Raw genomic sequence first — 12,259 nt, 5'->3', positions numbered from 1 at the left:
CAATCAGGGGCGGCTCCATGTATTTTGCCGTCCCAAGCACGGCAGTCAGGCGACTTTCAGCAGCATGCCTGCGGGAGGTCTGCCGGTCCCGTGCCTTCGGCGTACCAGCCACCGAATTGCCACCGAAACCATGGCACCGGCAGACCTCCCGCAGGTGTGCGGCCAAAGGCAGTCTGACTGCCGCCCTCACGGTGACCGGCAGGCCGCCCCCCATGGCTTGCCGCCCCAGGCACATGCTTGCTGCGCTGGTGCCTGGAGCTGCCCCTGACAGCAATTTGTGTTGTAATGAAACAAGTGATATTTCCTTTGGGGGCAATATAAACGTTTCAACAAGCACTTTGTCACAATTCATTCAGCAGTTCATCCTACATCACTAAAATGGACCCATACCAAATATGGGTTATTCTAGAGTTTTAATACTAGCAAATGTGCATGGATAATAGCATATCAGGGTGAGTAAAATCCAGTGATTTCTTTTTAAGTGTTTACATTGTATTTTTCCATTTAAATTAGGCTTTTCATAATTTCCTTTAATGGACTGTGCTTGTCCAAGACTTAAGGATGGAATTTTCAAAAGGGTCCATGTTGACCTAACTCTGCTCCTTCTAGACGGGATTTTTACAATTAATTTCAATGGGAGCAGAACTAGGCCAACATGGAGTCCTTTTGAAAAATCACAGCCTAAAATGAATGCTAAACTCACTAACACTTGCGATAGCCATTTAAATAGATGGAACACAATCTGTTACATCTGATCAACATGTTCTGACATAGCACGTGAGGAGAAAGACTTGGGGGATAGTCTTTAACTTTTCCACTGATCTGTTTTTGTTCTGTTTGGAGTGGGGTGGAGTGGAGAAGGGAAGTGATTTTTTTATAAGATTGTGTGTTTTTAGGATATATTCGTATACTCCAAACTTTGTAGAAAGATATAGCTTATAAATCTGAAACTAAAAGCAATTCATTGTATATCTAGGCAATTTTAATCACAACAGGACACATGACATAACCAGAACAATCCACAGCCTAGTAATTAAAAACTATACACATATACAAGTGAATGGAGAGATGTTAGAGTTGGGACGATACACAGAGCGATGGTGTTCTCTAAAACTCAGAGCTTCCATGTCCATACTCTGCCCATCCCCACTGCAGATGCAGAGTTCCCATGCTGAGATATTAGTTTAGCAACTTGGAGGTCTCTCATCCAACCCAACTTGGGCTTACCGTAGTTTGTGTGAGAAATCGAACAGGATCCCAGAACAAGTCAGACTGACTGCCCTCATGCGAAGTATTTGTTACTAATTATGATCATCTTCTGATGCCTGTGGATTATTCTTAGTAATTAGTTTTAAAACCTTTCCTGCCAGCAAATTTCAGTGTTTGCAGTTTGCTATTGTCCGTTCATGTGCTAAAACCTGAAGGAGATGACTAAGGGAGAAAACACTGCAAGGTTCCCTTTGTGGGGTCAGGGGTGAGCTGGAGCCCGTTCGCACCGGTTCGCACGAACTGGTTGTTAAATTTAGAAGCGGTTGAACCACTTGTTAACTGGCTTCCCTGCGAGGGAAGCTTTGACGGGCTCTGGCCGGGAAGCCTGTAATTCCTCCTCCCGGCAGCCAGGGAGCGCTGCGCTGTGCTGCGGGAGCCATGTGGGCTGCGTCCTGGCCCTGGACTCCATGTCCACTGGTGCCCCATGTCCACTGGTGCCTTGCAGTTGCTGCTGCTGCTCCTCGGACCTCTGGCGCTGGGGCTCTTGCTGCTGCCTGGTGGGTCCCCAGCTGCCTCCTGCTGCTCGGGCTGCCGAGGTCCCCAGCCGCTCTCCCCGTGTGAATGTCTGCACCTCTGCCCCCAGCCAGCCCCTGCCCCCTGCCGCAGCCACCCCCTGGCTTCACCCCCTGCCTGCAGCCCCTGCCACCCCCAGCCCCCTGCCACAGCCCCTGCCACCGCCCCTCCTGCCCACAGCCAGCCCCTGCCACCCCCAGCCAGCCCCTGCCCACAGCCACCCCCGGCTTCACCCCCTGCCTGCAGCCCCTGCCACCGCCCCTCCTGCCCACAGCCAGCCCCTACCACAACCAGCCCCTGCCCACAGCCGCCCGCAGCCACCCTCTGCCACAGCCCCTGGCACAACCCCTGCCCCAGCCACCTGCAGCCAGTCCCTGCCCCCTGGCACAGCCGCCCGCAGCCACCCACTGGCACAGCCAGCCCCTGCCCCTGCCCCAGCCACCTGCAGCCAGCCCCAGCCACAGCCAGTCCCTGCCCCCTGGCACAGCCTGGCACAGCCACAGCCGCAGCAACCTGCCCCCTGGCACGGCCGCCCACAGCCACCCGCAGCCAGCCCCTGCCACAGCCAGCCCCTGCCCACAGCCACCCCGGCACAGCCGCCCGCAGCCAACCCCTGCCCCTGCCACAGCCCCTGCCACAGCCGCCCGCAGCCACCCTCTGCCACAGCCCCTGCCCCACCCACTGCAGCCAACCCCTGCCACAGCCAGCCCCTGCCCCCTGGCACAGCCGCCCGCAGCCACCCCCTGGCACAGCTAGCCCCTGCCCCTGCCTCAGCCGCCTGCAGCCAGCCCCAGCCGCAGCCCCTGCCCCCTGGCACAGCCTCCCGCAGCCACCGCCTGGCACAGCCACCCGCAGCCAGCCCCTGCCACAGCCAGCCCCAGCCACCCCCTGCCCCTGCCGGCCCCTGCCCCTGCCGGCCCCTGCCCCAGCCAGCGCCTGCCCCCTGGCACAGCCTCCCGCAGCCACCGCCTGGCACAGCCGCCCGCAGCCAGCCCCTGGCACAGCCAGACCCTGCCCCTGCCCCAGCCAGCCCCAGCTGCAGCCAGCCGCAGCCAGCCCCTGCCACAGCCACCCTCTGCCCACGGCCCCCCACAGCCAGCCCCTGCCACAGCCAGCCCCTGCCCCCTGGCACAGCCTCCCGCAGCCACCGCCTGGCACAGCCACCCGCAGCCAGCCCCTGCCACAGCCAGCCCCAGCCACCCCCTGCCCCTGCCGGCCCCTGCCCCTGCCGGCCCCTGCCCCAGCCAGCGCCTGCCCCCTGGCACAGCCTCCCGCAGCCACCGCCTGGCACAGCCGCCCGCAGCCAGCCCCTGGCACAGCCAGACCCTGCCCCTGCCCCAGCCAGCCCCAGCTGCAGCCAGCCGCAGCCAGCCCCTGCCACAGCCACCCTCTGCCCACGGCCCCCCACAGCCAGCCCCTGCCACAGCCAGCCCCTGCCCCCTGGCACAGCCGCCCGCAGCCACCCCCTGGCACAGCTAGCCCCTGCCCCTGCCTCAGCCGCCTGCAGCCAGCCCCAGCCGCAGCCCCTGCCCCCTGGCACAGCCTCCCGCAGCCACCGCCTGGCACAGCCACCCGCAGCCAGCCCCTGCCACAGCCAGCCCCAGCCACCCCCTGCCCCTGCCGGCCCCTGCCCCTGCCGGCCCCTGCCCCAGCCAGCGCCTGCCCCCTGGCACAGCCTCCCGCAGCCACCGCCTGGCACAGCCACCCGCAGCCAGCCCCTGCCACAGCCAGCCCGAGCCACCCCCTGCCCCTGCCGGCCCCTGCCCCTGCCGGCCCCTGCCCCCTGGCACAGCCGCCCGCAGCCAGCCCCTGGCACAGCCGCCCGCAGCCAGCCCCTGGCACAGCCAGCCCCTGCCCCTGCCCCAGCCAGCCCCAGCTGCAGCCAGCCGCAGCCAGCCCCTGCCACAGCCACCCTCTGCCCACGGCCCCCCACAGCCAGCCCCTGCCACAGCCACCCTCTGCCCGCAGCCAGCCCCTGCCCACAGCCGCCCGCAGCCAGCCCCTGCCACAGCCACCCTCTGCCCACAGCCACCCGCAGCCAGCCCCTGCCACAGCCACCCTCTGCCCACAGCCACCCGCAGCCAGCCCCTGCCACACCCCCTGCCCGCAGCCGCCCCCTGCTAGCCCCTGTCTGCATCACCTACCCACAGCCAGCCCCTGTTGCAGCCAGCCTGTGTCACACTCCCTGCCTCCAGCTAGCCCTGCCCCACACCCCTGTCTGCAGCCAGCCCCATGTCCACTGGTGCCTTGCAGTTCTCAGGGCAGTAATCCTGCACACCTGCTTCAATGAGGGGGGGCAGGGAGCAGCTGGGACCCACACATGTGCACACCCTAGGGTGACCAGACAGCAAGTGTGAAAAATCGGGACAGAGGGTGAGGGGTAATAGGAGCCTATATAAGAAAAAGACCCAAAAATTGTGACTGTCCCTATAAAATAGGGACATCTGGTCACCCTAGCACACCCCAAGGGAGTGGTGGGGACCCACACATGTGAAAAGGAGCTCATTTCTAGTTCAGGCCCATCTTTTTAAAAAACAACTTTAGGTAGGGTTAACATACATCTGTATTTTCCTGGACATGTCAGGCTTTTCGGTTCTTAAATCGCTGTCTGGGCGGAATTTTTAAAATTTAAAAATCCCTCCCGGGAAAATACGGACGTATGGTAACCCTATTGGTACAAAAAATACATGCTCTGGCACATCCCTTAAATCAGAACTTTTTATAGAGAACCGGTTGTTAAGATTTTAGCAGCTCATCACTGTGTGGGGTTATGTGCAAATTTTTTCATCGGGTGAGTGGAAGGGAGAGGTTGCCTAAGAGAATGAGCCATACATATTGTCAGAAAACGTGCTGAGAAATCTTGAGAAGACAGCGCTGCTACGCTTCTGTATCTCAGAGCTATCTTGAGTAGGCCAATCGGCACCACAAAAAGGGGACCATTTTCATCATTTATTTGTATTTTGGCAGTGCAATGGAGTTTTAGTATTAATTTGCTCCACTAATTTCTTCAAAGCATTGCATTGAAAATAACCACTTTTCTTTTCAATGGAAATTCAGATACTGTCCACTGAGTCACAAATGATGCAGTAATAAATTGCTTTAGATCACAGGGCTCATTACATGTTAAGCCTTTGCTGCTTTGAGCACACTATATTAGATGAAGGAAAAGGTGACGTTATTTGTTTTGCACAGGAGTGTCAGAAACCAAAGCCATCCTCCAGCCCAGCCTCATAGTGCTGGAGTCCTAGAGACTAAGTCTGTGCTGCATGTTTGGCCCCAGTTCAAACCAACAGTAAAATACAATGCATTGCCTGATATTATACTGCCACAAGGAGAAAAAAATCTGATGATTTGTTTAAATGGATTTAGCTAGATAAACTAAAAGAGCTCAATATGCGATGTGAAATGCCCTTCAGATTATCCTATTGTAACTTTAGCGCCCTCGTGGCCAAGATGGAGTCTGCTCTGCAGGCAGCTCTGGCCAAGAGACAGCGCGCGCAGGAATGCAGCAGGAGAAATCCCTTCCACCCCAGGGGCACCTGTTCCAAACCCCCCAGAGTGAACACACACACCCACAGGAAAAGTACAATGGACATAACAAAGGGAGATATTTATTTACAGAGGGCTGGGAGGAGAAAAACAACAAGGGGAAATATAGGGGGAGCAGTAAAACAGGGCTGCATTCAAACCTAGGCCCCACGGACCCAGTGGCAGCACAGTCTGGAGGGGCAGACTCTAAGCAATGAGTCTGCGCACAGAGTTCAGGAGGCCTGAGCAAAGTTCCAGTGCGGTGGTGAGTCTTGGGTGCTCCTGGTCGTCTTCGGCGCCAGTGAACTCTCCCCAGCAAACCCCTCCGGTGCCTCTTTTGCCGCTCTCTGCAAAGCCACACAGAGCGACCACCTCCCCACTTAACTATCTAGCAGCCTCCCTCCTTATTCCCAGTGCAGAGTCACAAGCCCCAGTACTCACAGCCCCAGGCAGCTCCGGGCAGCCGTGATCCTGGGTCCAGCTCCGGCCTGTCCTTCTCGGGTGATTCCCCCCGGCACAGGGCTCCTCCTGGCTCCTGTCCTGGGCTGTCCCCGATCGGGCCTGTCCTCCTCACACCTCCAGCAGGTTCTCTCTGCTTCCTTCTCCAGGGCCAGTCATGCTGCTTCTCCTCTCTCTCCCTCCAGCTCCAGCCCTGCCCCCTGGAGTTTCCCTCCTTTTTCTTACTCTCCCCCTCCCCCTTGGGAAAAAGATTTAAAGGGGCCATGCTCTCTAGACCCCAAAGGGGTTACACTATTATGGTATCAGCTGGAGGCCTCAGTCAGGTTTAGAGCTCCATTGGGCCACACACTGTACTACCATACAGATAGCGGTGGTCCCTGCCATGAAAAGTTTATTGTGTTGAGAGTAGGGAACATGTAGAAAGGCAGAAAAGCCAGATTCTAATCTTAGTCACACTGGTGAAATTTGATAGTAACTCCATCTAAATAAATGGATTTACTCAATGTATATCAATTTAACTGTGATTCCTGGTTAGAATGTGGGATTGGGATACTGGACTTCCTGCTTCAGCTCCTGAGTTTAGCACTGATTTGCTGTGTGGGCTTTGATAAGCGTCCAAACCTACAAACACAAACATGCTTAATTTTATACCTGAGAGCAGGCCCAGTCAATGCTCAGTGGTACTACTCACATGGATAAAAGGTAAGCAGAAATGTCTGCAAGATCTGGACTGAAGTTGTCGTAGTCATAGTTTTGTCACTTCTGTCATAATTTAACCATCTGATCCTTGGTTGAAAGGTGATATAGAAGTAGCAGGTGTTATTTATTCATTCATCCACCGTTCCATAAATACAACTTTTGTTATGGTAATATCCTGAAAAAAAGAATAGCTATTCACACATCTAATCTGATTCCTTTCAGGCAGGAGAGAGTCAGGCAAACAGCTGCTGCAGCCATTCTATAAGTGTTGGTCTCACAGTGACAGGTCATTGCATGTCTTGCCACCCATAAGAGGAGTAGTAGCTGACTGGAGGGGGCTTCCTTTGGGACACGTAAAACAACCTTGTTTCCAGGGATTACATTGCTTTCCCACCTCAGAGCAACTTTTCTTACTCCCTTCCTTTGCCACCTTATAAATTGTTTGTGACTAGGGGAGTATTTTTGCCACTAAGATCTGAGGAACTGATTTTTTTTTCCCCGAAGGAGGCTCTTCAAAGCAAGCAGTATTAGTGTGTCATTTGTGACCTTTCAGATCTCAGTGAGGGTCAGAAGAAGTCACAGAGAGCAGGCTGCTTGTTGTTCCAAGCTATGGAACACACTAAAAAGGTATACTTAAGGAAAAATGACACTTTTATTAGAAAGGATGGAGAAACAAGAGTATTAGTTTGCCAAGTGTGAATAAACAAGGCCAGGTGTCTTGGGTTTCTCAGGAATGGTTTGCTTAGTGGTAGAGCTCTGTCAGCTGGCTGAATAAGGGTTTATGTCCATTGACATTTCAAAGTGATTGAAAAAAGTAAGCAATTTACTAATTGAAAGCAATTATCATCCTCAGGGGATGGAAAAGTGGAGCAGATACAAGTTTCTACCTTCTGCAACAACTCAGGCACTTTTGCAGGTGGTCTGAAAACTTTTAATGGGTCAGATTCTCAGGTGGTGTAAGTCAAGGCATCCCTATTGCTGTCTGTAGTAGAAAGAGAGCCTGAAACATAAGGCCTTGTATCAGGCCTGTTGTGAGATGTAAGGCCTGAACTAAAGTAGTGATCAAGCTTTGCTGATATAAAGCAAAGAAGCAAAGTGAGCAGAAGTCAGACTCTGCCAGTTTGCAAGCTCACAGAGTCTGGCAAGAACAGGACTGATATTGCAGAATCACACATTCCTAAGAGGTGCTAGGCACAGAGCACTCTCTCAAACACACTCCAGAAGGGAGGCACCAGAACACCTTAATACCAACACATTCCCTAAAGTTAACAGGAACACACTGACCCATCCTAAAAATAAGGTCAGAATGACAGTGTGATGGATAGAGATGTACAAGGTGATGGTGGTAACTGGCTACGTCAGAGGGTGTCAAATAACTACATCAGAGGAGCAGTACATAACTTGTTTCCATCGATGTATAAAATGGAGTCTCAGAGGGAGTGTCCTTGGCTAACCTGGGGTGGGTGGAGAATGGAAAGTCCCGCCATTCACTGAGCTGTGTCCATTGTAATGGGCATACAGGTGTTAGTGGTCCTGTAGAGTCTGTGGGATACTAGGACCGTGCCTCATTGACAATAAACCTAGCTGGGTGCCTTTGTACCTTAACGGATCTTGTGGTCATTGGTCAGTTTGCTAGAGGTCTGCTGTGCCAACTGTCTGCGCGGAGCTGGGACAGCACACAGGGAGAACAGAGACACGCAGCAGAACATCTAGCAACATCTGACAACACTGTCAATGGAGCCATATGGAGGATCTAGCCCTTTATTTTTAAAGGCTTGTTGTTCATAATGAACCAAAACTGAAGTTCTCCCCGCTGAAATAATGGATGTTAATAATGATGTGCCTATGAAGCACATAACAGCACCAAAACCACCACATATAGGAACAACAAATAGACCACTCCTAGAATTCCTTAAAAAAGGAAAGTTCTATACTACAGTTGACACTATTAAGCTTACCATAGGTATTAATCTTACTTATAATATCTTCATCCCAAGTTATGAGATAGAGCCTCAAATACTGTCTCCACTACAAATTACATTGGTATAACTTATGTCACTCAGAGGTGTGAATAATCCACATTCCTGAGCAACATAAATTATATTTACCTAAGTGCTTGTGTAGACAGCAACACAGCTACTGCCTCTCATGGAGGCAGTAGATATTAAACAGATGGGCGAGCTCTCTCTTGTAGGCTTAGAGCATCTTCACCAGAAGCATAAATGATGTAGGGTACACATAGCCTAAGTGTTTTCTCTGTAACTATAAAAGTGTTTGCTAAAACTGTAAACCCGCACAATGAGGAGAGAAGCATTACCAAGTATGAAATACTACTTTACTACAAGAGGAATCAACTTATCCCCAACAAAAGAAGACCCATACACACCAGACAATCCATTATGGAACATCAGTGAACAAAAGACTTAGCTGATTGCTTCCCTCATGCCCACAAAGAGGGGACATGCACAAGCACTCATCCCATCACAGCTTGAAGGCAATAAAAATCCCCATTGAGAAGACATTGTTATCACTATGCTGCTTGGAATTTGGAGAGGGTAATATTTGCGAGCATAAGCAAGGTATCCCCAATCTGCTTAGCTCTAAAGGGCACAGAAATATTGCATATCGCAGCAACTTTTATTACATTTTGGAACCTGAGACTGTAACTCATTTTTCTGGGTATGTTTACCAGTTTTAACCTGATAAATAATTCATTTCTATTTTTAGTTAATAAATCTTTAGTTAGTTTATTACAGAATTGGCTACAAACCTTGTCTTTGGTGTCGGGATATTAGGTGCAATTGACCGGGAGTAAGTGACTGGTCCTTTGGGACAGGGAGTAACTTGAATATGGCTGTGATTCTTGAGGTACGGGACCATCTATCACAAAGGCAAATTTGCCCGGGTGAAAAGATAGATGGGAGTACCCAAGAGGACTGTCTATGAGTCCATAGTTAGGCTGCTATAGTGCTTGAGAAGTTCACACTCATTATTTGGTTGGTGAATTCTAACTGCCAACTTGGGGTTTATGTCCTGCTTCTTGACAAGCTGCCCTGAGGTTGGCACTCACACTCATGAGCTACTGCAGACAACTTGGAACTACACTTTTATAATACATTTACTATGTTAATAATAGAATATCTATTCTAACCCCACCCCTCTCACTGCAATCTCTGCAATGAACTGTCTTTCCCTCCCATCTACTCTGTCAGACACAATGCTCTTGGGTTTTCCTTGAGTGGGTCCACCCCTCACCCCAGGCCTTCCGGACCTTTTCACTGGGCCCCTGTTCTATGAGCCCCCCAGACCCTTCCCTTCCATAAGCTGAGCTGGCTGTGTCTCCTGCAGCCAGTTCGCTTTCAAACCGCGCCAAGGGAACAACTTTACAAGCTCATGCTCCATACGCTTCACTTCCTCATCCTTGTGTCCTGCCCTGCTAACAAGTGGTAGGACTATCTACTATCTGTAGAGGGTGAGGAACCCCAGTGGACCAGCCTCTACTCCACCTTGTCCTACAGCCTGCTGGGATATCGGTTAGCGGCTCCTTCATGGAGCCATGAGCACAGGCATGTACGTGACTTGGTTCACTCCTATCCCTGATGCCTGCTCCTTTTGTGGGGTGAGAGAGACACTGGTGCATGCCTATCTCAAATGCACCAGGTTTCGGCCCTTTTTTCAGCTCCTCCAGAACCTCCTGCTGAAGTTCTGGCTGCACTTTTCCCCGCACCTCTTCATATATTCACACCCTGTCTGTGGCCCCACAAAGTTGTGAGACCTCCTCGACAACCTCCTCCTGGCCCTGGCCAAAGTGGCCATCTACAATACCAGGAGGAGGATGCTGGATGGTGGGGGGGGGGGGGGGCTCTGCAACTGTGGGGCCTATTTCTGTTCCTCCCTGGTCTCACGCATCCGGGCAGAGTTCCTCTGGTCAGTATCCGCTGGCTCCCTAGATGGTTTTGAGGAGTAGTGGGTGCTGTCCGGGGTTCTCTGCTTGGTGTCCCCCTCTGGATCCCTAGTTTTGAACCTGTGACCTCCATTCCTTGCCCTGTTATTTTTTAGTTGTACCCCATGTTTAGTTGGAACCGGGTCCAGTGGTCCCTCCTGCAAGGCTAGGGGAGGGGCCTTTAGCCACGGGCAGACTTGTGCCCACCTGGCTCCCGGACATTCAATAAGGCCAATAAATGAACTGCCAGCCTTCTACTGAGCAAGGTAGCCATGTAAGTATTATCCTCATTTAACACCCCAAACAGCTCCATGTGCAAAGGACAAACAGATCCCCCCAACAGCCCTCTTGTATCACCCAGGGATTTTTCGGGAGAGGATTTGCTTGCTGTTGATGCTGTTTGGAAAGAGATCAAAGTAGCTAAGAAAACAGTAGAATCCAGGGCAGAACTCTGAGTGCTGGGGAAAATCTTGCCTGGTGATAAAGTTACTTTAAAAAACAAATCAACAAACAAAAAACACCCTTTTCAAGCATGGAAGAAGTTTTGTTTTGTTTGTCAGAGGTGGAAGTTACAAGCAGCTGTAATAATTCACATTACCCATATGTCACTGGCTGGTGGATGGTAAAAACAGCACCTTTTGCGGTGATCCCTCCATAACTTAAAAGCTAACCAGGAAGGTGATGAGTCAATATTTGAGTAGTACCTGATTGCAAATAGCCAGGAAACACTCATGTGCTGCAACAAATTATGCTGGTAATTCAGTAGGTAGCTATATTTGCTCTGGCCTCCTCTCTACTGGAAAATGTGTGTACTAAATAATGCTAGCAACCCAAGAGGCAAACTTGCTATACTGTAAAACTGTTTTGCAATGATGATGTTAGCCCTGCTGCAACCAAGTCTAACTAATATTCATTCTTAGCTCAGGTCAGTTTCTAATGTTATAGTGCTAGCGCAGATGAGAAGCACTTGCAAAATAGCTCAAGTTACCACTGCTCCTCCCACCGTGGTCACAAAGGGAGCAGTGTGCTTTCATTATTGTATTATCCTGTGGTGTGTATATGAGGGGATTAAAAGCAAGTGAAACGGGATTGCTTATGCAGATGTGCCAGAGTGTGCCAGTTACACATGGCCTATTGTTTTAATTACACGTGGTATAAATTCTCTAGTGCAGACAGTCTCTGTGTCAACAAAGTTGGTGCTCCAGCATAGTGTTATGGTGCACTGAAGTCCTGCCCTATGCTAAAGAGGATGTCAGGTTTCACTGGAGACAGTAGTTTGCTTCATGTTCTAAATGGTGGGGTAATGTTCCTATGAACAGTTTACAGTTGCTAGAATCACAGGGTTAGAATGGACCACAAAGGCCAAGATGCAGGATTTGTTGTGCATAAACTATCCAAGACAGATGGCTGTCCAACTTCCTTTTGAAAACCCCCAGTGAAGGGGCTTCTACAACCTCCCGAGGCAGTCTGTTCCATATTGTAAGGCCAAATCATGAGCTTTAAATCCTCAGATTTACAGCAGCTGAGAAGCTAGTCTGCTGTGTTTCATCCAAGAAGTGGCTGCATATTACTTGTATACTGGGATTCCTTCAGCATGTAAGGAGCTATATGAAATGCAAGTTATTCTTTTCTTTAGTGGCTCAAATGTGTCCTGTGAAAATCTACTTGCCTGTGGAAAATATCAGACCTAGATGCTACTTCTTGGCAAATATCCTAAATAAAGATAACCAGTTAGCACAACCATTACTGGGCTAAATGAGGAAAATATTACTTTTCTAACGATGAAATATAAAAAACTTCCCCAAATACAGGATAGGGATACCCTCAGTGTTGCCCAGCAGAAACTAG

General features: G+C 51.2%; 1 protein-coding gene across 2 annotated transcripts in view; it reads right to left on the bottom strand.

Moving 5' to 3' along the window:
* SH2D4B (SH2 domain containing 4B) overlaps positions 1–12,259 on the bottom strand; it is a 196,423-nt gene that overhangs the window by 72,297 nt on the left and 111,867 nt on the right. The gene's annotated exons all lie outside the window — the stretch shown is intronic.

This window comes from Mauremys mutica, chromosome 7 (genome assembly GCF_020497125.1).
Source record: "Mauremys mutica isolate MM-2020 ecotype Southern chromosome 7, ASM2049712v1, whole genome shotgun sequence".
In the NCBI taxonomy this organism is placed as follows: Eukaryota; Metazoa; Chordata; order Testudines; family Geoemydidae; genus Mauremys; species Mauremys mutica.
The sequence above is the reverse complement of the archived record's forward strand: the minus strand, read 5'-3'. Positions and strand labels throughout refer to the sequence as shown.